Raw genomic sequence first — 13,549 nt, 5'->3', positions numbered from 1 at the left:
ATATAGTCAATAAACACACTGAAATACTAAAAACTATAGCTGAAATATGCATAGTACTTTAAGATTTGCAAAGAATTTTTAAAAATTTCCTCTCTGTAATTTTTATATTTTATTTCCCAAGAAAAACCTTACTTTCAGAACCCAATATATATTCTCTTGATTTTAAAACTAGACCATGGATTTTTTAACTTTTTTGTATCATGCACAGCTTTGGCAGTCTGGTGAACTCTATGTAGCCCTTCTTGGAATAAAGATGTAATTCTGTTCCATCACAAACAACTCAGAAATTTACCTATGAACCCTAGGTCAAGAACTTTTCACCTAGACCCATTGGGCCATTTTTAGCCACTGATGATACATATTCACAGGCTTTTCCCATGGCTTTTTGTTTAGTCAGGATAAAGAGGACATATGGAAAAAAGGGAGCAGGAGAAAGAAAGAGAACAATACTCCCATGGTTTCAGCTTCTTTAGAGTTTGAATCAATCCATGGTACAAATCCAAGGTCTATCAAATGCCAGCTTCAAATCTGATCTTGTCCATAGAAAATCTGAATTGAATTTTGTTTTAATGAATGGGCATCTTCTCTTCAGAAATTATTGCATTCCCTAAGGGGAAATCTACTAATCTTTCAAGACTTAAATTGCTGTCTTATCTTGGTGGAAGTGCCTAAAACAGACTATCAACAAGCTATCATTGAACCACAGAATCACAAAAGCTCTGGAACAGAATAAGGACCAAAGACATGATCCAGCCCCATATCCTCATTTCATTGAGGACATAAATTGAAACCCAGGGAAGTAACCCAGGGATCTAGCAGCTGAATGAGGACTGAAGGCAGTCTCTCTTGATGCCTAGACTGGTATTCTTTCAACTATACCATCAGCAAAGACTAATCTTGTGACTGATTCCTTCATGACTGTGGAAGCCACCTTAGAAGTCAAACCAGCCTTGAAAGAAAGGAAAGGGATGCTTAATATAGTGACTGACACATATCTATAATCCCTGCTACTGAAGGAGATTGATGCTGGTGGATCCCTTGGGCTTGGGAGTTCTGAATTATAGTATATGCTAATACCAAATGGGGGTCTGAACAAAGTCTGGCATATGGTGAGCTTTTAGACATAGAGGAGTTGCCAGGCTGACAAAACTTTGCTCATATTGGAAAAATAGAGCAGTTCAAGCTTTTAAATGGTTGAATATTGGTATTGGGGCCTTTGAGTGTTCCAAATGCTACACTTTTAGCCTGGGCAAGAAAGGGAAGTCTCAGAAGAAAGTAAGCAAAGAAGGGAGGAGAGAAAGGAAGAGAGAAGAAGGAATTGCTTTGGTGAAATAACAAACCTGTTCTTCAGTCTTTGTTGAGAAACAAAGGAAAGGGGACCTGAAGTAGTTAACACCAGGTTATGGCACCTCCAGTCAAATGCTAATTTAAAAAAATGTCTGTTTTGGGCTGTTCCTATGCTGAAGTAAACTTAAAATTTTATTTTGGCCCTAGAAATCATGAATAATGCTAGAATTTCTCACTAACTCAACATACTTTCCTAATACATCCACTTATGCTTTCTGCTTGTGGGATTTTCCCAAGGAGAAGTTTATAGAAGCAAATTTTTTTTTACCAAGACTGCCCCTCCAATCCACAAGACTTCCCCTCCAATCCACACACAGTGTGTGCACTTACCTTGGTCACCTGTGGTTTGGTATTGGTCCCTTTCTTCCCTTCAGGTTTCTGAAAGATGCAGCACAAGATAAGTTTAAGTTAGACTAGTGACCTTTTTTGAATCTATCCTGAATCTATCTCCTTTGCTAGCTTGGTGCACTGGAACCAAGAGCCTTGAAAAAAATCTCTATGTGCCTTTTACTGGCTCCTTTATCCTCCTATTGTTCTGAGAATAAACACTATCCAGGCAAGAACTTGGTTTATCTCTTGTGCCCCATCCTAATCCCTCTATTTATCAAGAATGAAAAATGCTGACTAAAGAAGAAAGAATCCAAGAGGCCAAAGGTTCCCCAAAATGTACCACACCTATGTCATTTTAGAATCATGTCCTTTAGTTCTCGGCAAAAACTAAAGATAGGCTACCTAAAATTATGTGAACTTGGGGGACGGAAGGGGATATCTGTCAACTTTCTAATCTTTTCCTGCCAGTATTGTAAATATTTGTTCATAGATTGGTTGATAATCCATATTTAACTGTTTTCACCACTGTTCACTACTATAAACATCTGATGATTAATGATTCTCATATTGTTTTTAACTTACTGAACAGCATTCATCCAGTTTTTTCACCCTACGGCTGCCCCTTATTGTTCTTGTCTTTATTGTTATCCAAAATGTTGAATCATAAAACTCTTGAAGTCTAAATTTCCACCCAAAGCAAGAATTACTTTTATAGTTCTCCTATTTCACCTTTAGAAAACTCTTTTTGTAAGAAAGTTCTTCCTTGTATTCAGGAAAGATATGCTTCCTAATAAATTCTCTCCAATGGCCCTAGTTCTGTTTCTTGTTTCTTTGGCAGTTCTTTAGACAATTGTGAATAACTATTATGTCTTTTCTTCTTTAGGATAAACACCTACAACTTCAGATCATAGATCTCTATTTGCTCATTGACTACATTTTACAGAAAAGGAAACTGAAGCCATTTAGAAATTAATGGTTTTCTGCCTTTATGGATTAAGAAATAGTCTTGAGAGGACTTCCTTGCTAAGATGGTGGCAGAGTAAAAAGCAGTTGCTTAACCTCTCCTAACCGAAACATATAGGACTCCTTAAGAAGACATAAAAACAAATCCAGAGGAATGAAGGGACCCCACCAGAGGGCACAGCACTTGAGGTACATGGAATCAGGGCATTTCCATGCTATAAAGGGGTGAAATCTCTCACTAAAATGTGAGCTAAGCAACCCCCTCTCCCACCCCACACCACCTACAGTGCCAAAACCAGTGCACAAGAGTTAGAGCAAGTTTGGGGCATGCATTAAATCCTTGGAGGCTACCTGGGGTCACCAGGACCTGCTCCTGAGAGTAGCAAGACTTAAGACCCCAAGAGGCTAAAGAACACGCACGGACTTTGAACACAGACCCTGAGTGCAAGCACGAGCCTGGGCGTGGATGCAAGCCGAGACAGGGATCCTGAGCGCAGGTGAGGACTCAGATCTTGAGCACAGGCACAGACTTTGAGTGGGGACCCAGTGCAGAGGGCTGCACAACTGTGGAAGCAGCACCCTGAGACTGCTAAAGGAGCTTCAGGCAGAGGAACAAGCAAGGGGACCACCAGGAGGCTTGACCCTGAGAACAACTAGACCTGAGATCTCAGGAGCCTAAAGAGTGTAGACAGATCCTGAGTGTGAGTACAAACCTGAGAGGGCACAGGGCTAACAATGGCAAGCCAGAGACAAGAACCCCAAAAGAGAAAGATCATCAAGAAGAAATCTGTAACACTCGACAACTTTTACATACATAAAATTCAGACAACAGAGCAAACAGCAGAGGAGAACAAACAAGTAATCATATCCAAACCTTCCCAAAATAATGAAAACTGGCCACAAGCTATTGAAGAGTTCAAATCTGTGATGATGAGAAAGATGGAAGAGATCTGGCAAGAAAATTACAGTTTAAAAGGCAGAATTTTGCAATTGGAAAGTGAGGCTCAGAAATCAAATGAACTGATGAGCAAATTGAACACCAGAACTGACCAGATTGAAAAGGAACACCAAAAGATTATAGCCAAAAATCAAAAGATGATAACTGAAAACCAGTCCCAAAAGGCTAGAACTGAGCAATTAGAAGCTAATGATCTCTCAAGACAGCAAGAACAAATAAAACAAAGTCAAAAGACTGATAAAAATAGAAGGAAACATGAAATATCTCAATAAGAAAGTGACTGACCAAGAAAACCGGTCTAGAAGAGACAATCTGAGAATCATTGGTCTTCTTGAAAAAGCAGAAATTAATAGAAATTTGGACTCCATACTGAAAGAAATCATTCAGCAAAATTTCGGTGAAGTTCTACAACAAGAGGGCAATATAGACATTGAAAGAATCCATAGATCACCCTCTACACTGCACCCAGAAAAGACAACCTCCAGGAATATAATAGCCCAATTCAAGAGCTTCCAAGTAAAAGAAAAAAATTTTACAATAAGCCAGAAAGAGACAATTCAGATATCAAGGAGTACCAATAAAGGATCACACAGGATCTGGCAGCCTCCACACTAAAAGAACTCAAGGCTTGGAATATGATATTCAGAAAGGCAAGAGAACTGGGTCTACAACCACGAATCACCTACCCATCAAAACTAACTAGATACTTCCAGGCGAAAGTTTGGGCATTCAACAAGATAGAATATTTCCAAGTATTTGCACAGAAAAGACCAGGAATAAATGGAAAGTTTGATATCCAACCACAAAAATCAAGAAAAACATGAAAAGGTAAATAAGAAACAGAGGGGAAAGAAAGAAAACTCGTATTTTTAAAATTTGCCTCTTTAAGGGCTTCAATATGATCTAATTATTGTTATTCCTATGTGGAGAAATGTTATGTATAATTTTCTGTAATGAACTCTATTCACTATTATAGTATTCACTATTTTTTAACATTTATTAATATTCATTTTTAGAAAAGTTAACATGGTTACATGATTCATGCTCCTACTTTCCCCTTCACCCCTTGCCCTCCCCCAACCCCTGGCCAATGCACATTTCCACTGGTTTTAAAATGTGTCATTGATCAAGCCTATTTTCAAATTGTTGATAGTTGATTTGGTGTGGTAGTTTTGAGTCTACATCCCCAATCATGTCTGCCTCAACTCATGTGTTCAAGCAGCTGCATTTCTTCTGTGTTTCCACTCCTGCAGTTCTTCCTCTGAATGTGGGTAGTGTTCTTTTCCATAAATCCCTCAGAATTGTCCTGGATCATTGCATTGCTGCTAGTACAGAAGTCCATTGCATTCAATTTTACCATATTATATCAGTCTCTGTGTACAATGTTCTTCTGGCTCTGTTCCTTTCACTCTGCATCAATTCCTGGAGGTCGTTCCAGTTCACATGGAATTCCTCCAGTTTATTATTCCTTTGAGCACAATAGTATTCCATCACCAGCATATACCACAATTTGTTCAGCCATTCCCCAATTGAAGGACATACCCTCCTTTTCCAGTTTTTTGCCTCCACAAAAAGCGCAGCTATAAATATTTTTGTACAAATATGTTTATCTATGACCTATTTGGGGTACAAACCCAACAATGGTATGGCTGGATCAAAGGGCAGGCATTCTTTTATAGCCCTTTGAGCATAGTTCCAAATTGCCAGCCAGAATGGTTGGATCAGTTCACAACTCCACCAGCCATGCATTAATGTCCCAGTTTTGCTACATACCCTCCAGTATTCATTACTCTCCCCTTCTTTCATTTTAGCCAATCTGCTAGGTGTGAGGTGATACCTCAGAGGTGTTTCGATTTGCATTTCTTTAATTATTAGAGATTTAGAACACTTTCTCATGTGCTTATTGATACTTTTGATTTCTTTATCTGAAAAATGCCTATTCATGTCCCTTGCCCATTTATCAATTGGGGAATGGCTTGATTTTTTATACAATTGATTTAACTCCTTGTATATTTGAGTAATTAGACCTCTGTCAGAGTTTTTTGTTATAAAGATTTTTTCCCAATTTGTTGTTTCCCTTCTGATTTGGCTGCATTGTTTTTGTTTGTACAAAAGGTTTTTAGTTTAATATAATCAAAATCATTTATTTTACTTTTTGTCATTTTCTCTAACTCTTGCTTGGTTTTAAAATCTTTCCTTTCCCAGAGATCTGACAAGTAAACTATTCTGTATTCACTTAACTTATTTATAGTTTCCCTCTTTATATTCAAGTCATTCACCCATTCTGAATTTATCTTGGTGTAGGGTGTGAGATGTTGATCTAAATCTAATCTCTCCCATATTGTTTCCCAGCAGTTTTTGTCAAATAGTGGATTCATGTCCCAAAAGTTGGGCTCTTTGGGATTATCCTACATTGTCTTGTTAATGTCACTTACCCCAAGTCTATTCCACTGATCCTCCCTTCTGTCTCTTAGCCAGTACCATATTGTTTTGATGACTGCTGTTTTATAGTATAGTTTAATATCTGGTACTGCTAGGCCCCCTTCCTTCACATTTTTTTTCATTATTTCCCTTGATATTCAATATTACAGTTCTAAGAGAATGGTAAGTTCTAGGCACCTGGAGTTATGTGACTTGCCCAGGGTCACATAGTCAGGAAGTCTTGAACACAGGACTTTCTTTCTCCTAGCCTGGCTCTATCCACTGAGCCACCTAGGTTCCCCCTACCACACCTGTTCATTAACCATATTAGAGGAATTACCTTTCCTGAAATTGAAGAAGACTCATCTCCCTGTTTTTAAACCTGGTCTCAGATATTTACTAACTGTGTGACCCTGGGGAAGTAAATGAGTTGAAGAAAGAAATCCAAACTATTGTACATTTGCCAAGAAAACAACAAATGAAGGCAGAAGATATAGAGCATGACTGAAACGACATAACAACACTCAAAGATGAGAGCATTTTTTCATGACTATGAATAGTTTTGTTTTCTTCTCTGAAAACTGCCAGTTCATAACACTTACCAATTTATCAGTTGGAGAATGACTTTTATTCTTATAAATTTTACTCAGTTTTTTAATACATTTGTGAAATGAGACCTTTATCAGAGAAATTTGATGTAAAATATTTCCCCCCAGTTTCCTACTTTCATCCTAATCTTGACTGCATTGGCTTTGTATGTTCAAAACCCTTTTAATGTAATCAAAATTATGCATTTTATGTGCTGTGGTCCTATCTTTTATCTGATCACAAATTCTTTTGTTATTCATAGAACGTCTAACAAGTAAAAATTTACACATTCCCTTAATTTGTTTATATCATCCTTTATGGATCCATTTTGACCTTATCTTGGGGTGTGGTATGGGATGTAGTTTCTGCCAAATTGCTTTCCAGTTTTCCCAGCAATTTTTGTCAAATAGAATTCTTATCCCCCAAACCGAGATCTTTGGGTTTATCAAAAGCTAGATTTCTGTGGTCATTTACTACTGTATATTGTGTACCTAATCTATTCCATTGATCTACCAGTCTATTTCTTAACCAGTACCAGATTGTTTCAATGATTACCACTTTGTAATACAGTCTGAGATTTGGTACTGCTTGGTTACTTTCCTTTTTTTTTTTTTAAACATGAATTCCCTTGATATTCTTAACCTTTTGTTCTTTCAGATGTATTTTGCTATTATTTTTCTAGTTCTTTAAAATAATTTTTGGTAGTTTGATTGGCAGGGCTTTGAATAAGTAAATGAATTATTTTAGGTAGAATTGCCTTTTTTATTATATTGGCTCAGCCCACCCATGAGCAATTAATATTTCTCCAATTGTTTAGATCTGACATTATTTGTGTGAAAAGCGTTTGGCAATTATGATTAGAGAGTTCCTAAGTTTATCTTGGCAGTAGTTTCCCAAGTGTTTTATATCTTATGTGATTATTTTAAGTATGATTTCTCTTTCTATGTCTTCTTGCTGGATTTTGTTAGTTATATACAGAAATACTGACAATTTGTGGGTACTTATTTTATATCCTGAAAATTTCTTATAATTATTAATCATTTCAATTAGTTTTCAGTTGATTTTCTAAGATTCTTTAAGCATAATCATCATATTATCTGTAAAGACCAATAATTTTCTCTCCTTATTGCCTATCCTAATTCCCTCCTTTTTCTTGTCTTATTTCTATAGCTAGTATTTTTAGTACAATATTAAATAATAGTGATGATGATGATGGGCATCCTTTATTCACTCCTGATCACTTCCTGATTGGAAAGACTTCTAGCTTACCTCTAATACAGATAATTCTTGCTACTAATTTTAGATAGATACTTCTCATTTTAGAGGATGCACCATTCATTTCTAGTATTTATTTTATTTTATTTTTAATTTTATTTTTATTTATTTATTTTTATTTTGAATATTTTTCCATAGTTACATATTTCATATTCTTTCCCTCTCCCCCAAACCCCCCTAAGCCTCCTTAGCTGATGCCTTTTAGTAGTTTTAATGGTAATGAATGAAGACTGTATTTTGTTGAAAATCCTTTCTACATCTACTGATATAATAGTTTTTGTTGTTTTTGTTATTGATATGGTCAATTATACTGACAGTTCTCCTAATATTGAACTATCCTTGTATTTCTGGTATAAATCCCATAATGTATGATCATAATTTATGATTTCTGTGATACATCATTATATTCACTTTGTTAATCTTTTATTAAAAAGGTTTGCATTGATATTAAGTAGACTAAATGATCAATAGTTTTCTTTCCTTATTTTTACTCTTCTTGGTTTTGATATCATACCATATTTGTGTCATAAAGTGAATTTATGGGGGCAGCTGGGTAGCTCAGTGGATTGAGAGCCAGGCCTAGAGACGGGAGGTCCTAGGTTCAAATCTGGCCTCAGACACTTCCCAGCTGTGTGACCCTGGGCAAGTCACTTGACCCCCACTGCCTACCCTTACCACTCTTCTGCCTTGGAGCCAATGCACAGTATTGACTCCAAGATGGAAGAGATAAGGGTTTAAAAAAATAAAGTGAATTTATTAGGAATCTTTCTTTGCCTATTTTCCCTAATTGTTTATGTAGTATTGGAATTCATTGTTCTTTAAATATTTGGTAGAATTTACTTGTGAATGCTTCTTCTCTGGGTATTTTTTTCTTAGGGGGTTCACCGATGGCTCATTCAATTTCTTTTTCTAAGATCAGGTTATTTAAGTATTCTAATTCCTTTTGTGTTAATGTGGACAATTTCTGTTAAAAATATTCAGCCAGTGCCTTTAAATCATCAGATTAATTGGCATATGATTGGGGTAAATAGCTCCTAATAATTACTTTAATTTCCTCTTCATTGGTGGTAAATTCACCCCTTTCAATCTTGAAACTGGAAATTTTATTTTTCCCTTTTCTTTTTAAAATCATATTAATCAATGGTTTATCTATTGTATTATGATTTTTTCCCATCAGGTTAATGGTTATTTTACATTCAATTTTTTAATCTCTCTTTTGAATTTCAGGATTTCGATTTTGTTGTTTAACAGGGTTTTCAATTTGTTCTTTTTCTAGATTTTTTAGTTGCATGCTCAATTCATTGACCTATTCTTTATTTATATTATTGTTATAAACATTTAAAGATATAAAATTTCCTCTATATGCTACTTTGGCTTCATTCCATACATTTTCTCATGTTGTCTCATTGTTGTCATCCTACTTAAGGAATCACTGATTGTTTCTATGACTTGTTCTTTGAGCCACTCATTCTTTAGTACACTATTTAGTTTATATTTAATTTTAATCTATGTTTCCATAGGCCTTCATTGAATATAATTTTTATTGTATTATGGTCTGAAAAAGATACATTTAACACTTGTGTTTTTTTACATTTTGGTTGTGAGGCTTTTATGTCCTAATATATGATCAATTTTTGTTAAGGTGTCATATACAGCTATGAAAATGGGTATATTCCTTCCTACCCCCATTTGATTTTCTGCAGATGTCTATCATCATCTCTAACTTTCCTAAAATACTATTCATCTCCTTAAATTCTTTTTTGTTTATTTTATTGTAAGATCTATCTAGTTCTTTTTTTTTTACTTCCTGAGAGTCTTTATTTGAACCTAAATCTTCCAATTATAAATCTAATAGCCACTACAAGGCTATTAAACATGGAGTTTATTTTTTCCACTTTATTTTTTTTATTTTTTTAACATTTATTAATATTCGTTTTTAACATGGTTACATGATTCATGCTCCTCCTTTCCTCTTCACCCCTCGATCCCCCCCTCCCCCCATGGCCAACACACATTTCCACTGGTTTTAACATGTGTCATTGATCAACCTATTACCAAATTGTTGGTAGTTGCATTGGTGTGGTAGTTTCGAGTCCACATCCCCAATCATGTCTACCCTGACCCATGAGTTCAAGCAGTTGTTTTTCTTATATGTTTCCTCTCCTGCAGTCCTTCCTCTGAATGTAGGTAGAGTTCCTTTCCACACATACCTCAGAATTGTCCTGGGTCATTGTATTGCTGCTGGTACAGAGGTCCATTACATTTGATTTTACCACAGTGTATCAGTCTCTGTGTACAATGTTCTTCTGGCTCTGCTCCTTTCGCTCTGCATCAATTCCTGGAGGTTGTTCCAGTTCACCTGGAACTCCTCTAGTTTATTATTCCTTTGAGCACAATAGTATTCCATCACCCGCATATACCACAATTTGTTCAGCCATTCCCCAATTGAAGGACATCCCCTCCTTTTCCAGTTTTTTGCCACCACAAAAAGCGCAGCTATAAATATTTTCGTACAAGTCTGTTTATCTATGATCTCTTTGGGGGGCAGGCATTCTTCTATAGCCCTTTGAGCATATTTCCAAATTGCCAGCCAGAATGGCTGGATCAGTTCAAAGCTCCACCAGCAATGCATCAATGTCCCAATTTTGCCACACCCCCTCCAACATTCATTACTCTCCCCTTCTTTCATTTTAGCCAATCTGCTAGGTGTGAGGTGATACCTCAGAGTTGTTTTGATTTGCATTTCTCTGATTATTAGAGATTTAGAACACTTTCTCATGTGCTTATTGATACTTTTGATTTCTTTACCTGAAAATTGCCTATTCATGTCTCTTGCCCATTTATCAATTGGGGAATGGCTTGATTTTTTATACAATTGCTTTAACTCCTTGTATATTTGAGTAATTAGACCCCTGTCAGAGTTTTTCGTTATAAAGATTTTTTCCCAATTTGTTGTTTCCCTTCTGATTTTGACTACATTGTTTTTCTTCGTACAAAAGGTTTTTAGTTTAATATAATCAAAACCATTTAATTTACATTTTGTAATTTTCTCTAACTCTTATTTGGTTTTAAAATCTTTCCTTTCCCAGAGATCTGACAAGTATACTATTCTGTGTTCACTTAACTTATTTATAGTTTCCCTCTTTATATTCAAGTCATTCACCCATTCTGAATTTATCTTGGTGTAGGGTGTGAGATGTTGATCTAGACCTAATCTCTCCCATATTGTTTTCCAAATTTCCCAGCAGTTTTTGTCAAATAGTGGATTCATGTCCCAAAAGTTGGGCTCTTTGGGTTTATCATACACTGTCTTGCTGATGTCATTTACCCCAAGTCTATTCCACTGATCCTCCCTTCTGTCCCTTAGCCAGTACCATATTGTTTTGATGACTGCTGCTTTATAGTATAGTTTAATATCTGGTACTGCTAGGCCCCCTTCCTTCACATTTTTTTTTCATTATTTCCCTCGATATTCTTGATCTTTTGTTATTCCAAATGAAATTTGTTATAGTTTTTTCTAATTAAGTAAAGAAGTTTTTTGGTAGTTTGATAGGTATGATGCTAAATAGGTAAATTAATTTGGGTAGAATTGTCATTTTTATTATGTTAGCTTGTCCTACCCATGAGCAATCAATGGCTTTCCAATTGTTTAGATTCAGTTTTATTTGTTTGGAAAGTGTTTTGTAGTTGTTTTCTTATAATCGCTGTGTTTGTTTTGGTAGATAGATTCCCAAGTATTTTATATTGTCTAGGGTGATTTTAAATGGTGTTTCTCTTTCTACCTCTTGCTGCCGTGATGTGTTGGAAATATATAGAAATGCTGATGATTTATGTGCATTTATTTTGTATCCTGCAACTTTGCTAAAGTTGTTCATTATTTCTACAAGCTTCTTAGTTGATTCTCTAGGATTTTTTAAGTAGACCATCATATCATCTGCAAAGAGTGATAGCTTAGTCTCCTCATTGCCTATTTTGATACCTTGGATTACTTTTTCTTCTCTAATTGCTACTGCTAGTGTTTCTAGTACAATGTCAAATAATAGAGGAGATAATGGGCATCCTTGTTTCACTCCTGATCTTATTGGAAATGCTTCTAATTTATCTCCATTGCCTATGATGCTTGTTGATGGTTTTAGGTATATACTATTCATTATTTTTAGGAAAGGTCCTTCTATTCCTATACTTTTCAGTGTTTTCAATAAGAATGGATGCTGTATTTTGTCAAGGGCTTTTTCAGCATCTATTGAGATAATCATGTAGTTTTTTTTTTGTTAGACTGTTGATATGGTCAATTATGTGAATGGTTTTCCTAATGTTCAAGCATCCTTGCATTCCTGTTATAAATCCCACTTGATCATGGTGGATGATCTTCTTAATTACTTGCTGGAGTCTCTTTGCCAATATTCTATTTAAGATTTTTGCATCTATGTTCATTAGGGAAATTGGTCTGTAGTTTTCTTTCTCTGTTTTTGATCTCCCTGGCTTTGGAATCAGTACCATATTTGTGTCACAAAAGGAATTTGGTAGGACTCCTTCTTTGTTTATCATATCAAACAATTTGTATAGTATTGGGATTAGTTGCTCTTTGAATGTCTGATAGAATTCACTTGTGAATCCATCAGGCCCTGGTGATTTTTTCTTAGGGAGTTCTTTGATGGCTTGTTCAATTTCTTTTTCTGATATGGGATTATTTAGGTATTCTATTTCTTCTTCTGTTAATCTAGGCAGTTTATATTTTTGTAAATATTCATCTATATCTCCTAAATTGTTATATTTATTGCCATATAATTGGGCAAAATAGTTTTTAATGATTGCCTTAATTTCCCCTTCATTAGAGGTGAGGTCTCCCTTTTCATCTTTGATACTGTCAATTTGGTTTTCTCCTTTCCTTTTTTTTATTAGATTGACCAGTACTTTTTCTATTTTATCTGTTTTTTCAAAATACCAGCTTCTAGTCTTATTTATTAATTCAATAGTTCTTTTACTTTTGATTTTACTAATTTCTCCCTTGATTTTTAGTATTTCTAATTTAGTTGTCATCTGGGGATTTTTAATTTGCTTGCTTTCTAATTTTTTGAGTTGCATGCCCAATTCATTAATCTCTGCTCTCCTTAATTTGTTAATATATGCACTCAAGGATATAAATTTCCCCCTGAGTACTGCCTTGGCCGCATCCCACAGAGTTTGGTAGGATGTCTTATCATTGTCATTCTCTTCATTGAAATTATTGATTGTTTCTATGATTTCTTCTTTGACTAATTGGTTTTGGAGAATCATATTATTTAATTTCCAATTAGTTTTTGATTTGGCTGTCCAGGTGCCCTTACTAATTATTAGTTTTATTGTATTATGATCTGAGAAGGTTACATTAATTATTTCTGTTCTTTTGCATTTGTTTGCAATATTTCTATGCCCTATTCCATGGTCAGTCTTTGAGAATGTACCATGTGCAGCTGAAAAGAAGGTGTATTCCTTTTTGTCCCTATTTATTTTTCTCCACATATCAATTAGATCTAATTTTTCTAGGACTTCATTCACCTCTCTTACCTCTTTCTTATTTATTTTTTGGTTTGATTTATCTAGATCTGAAAGAGGAATATTTAGATCTCCTACTATTATTGTTTTACTATCTATTTCCTTCTTGAGCTCTGCCAGTTTCTCCTTTAT

This window comes from Gracilinanus agilis, chromosome 3 (assembly GCF_016433145.1).
Source record: "Gracilinanus agilis isolate LMUSP501 chromosome 3, AgileGrace, whole genome shotgun sequence".
In the NCBI taxonomy this organism is placed as follows: Eukaryota; Metazoa; Chordata; class Mammalia; order Didelphimorphia; family Didelphidae; genus Gracilinanus; species Gracilinanus agilis.
The sequence above is the reverse complement of the archived record's forward strand: the minus strand, read 5'-3'. Positions refer to the sequence as shown.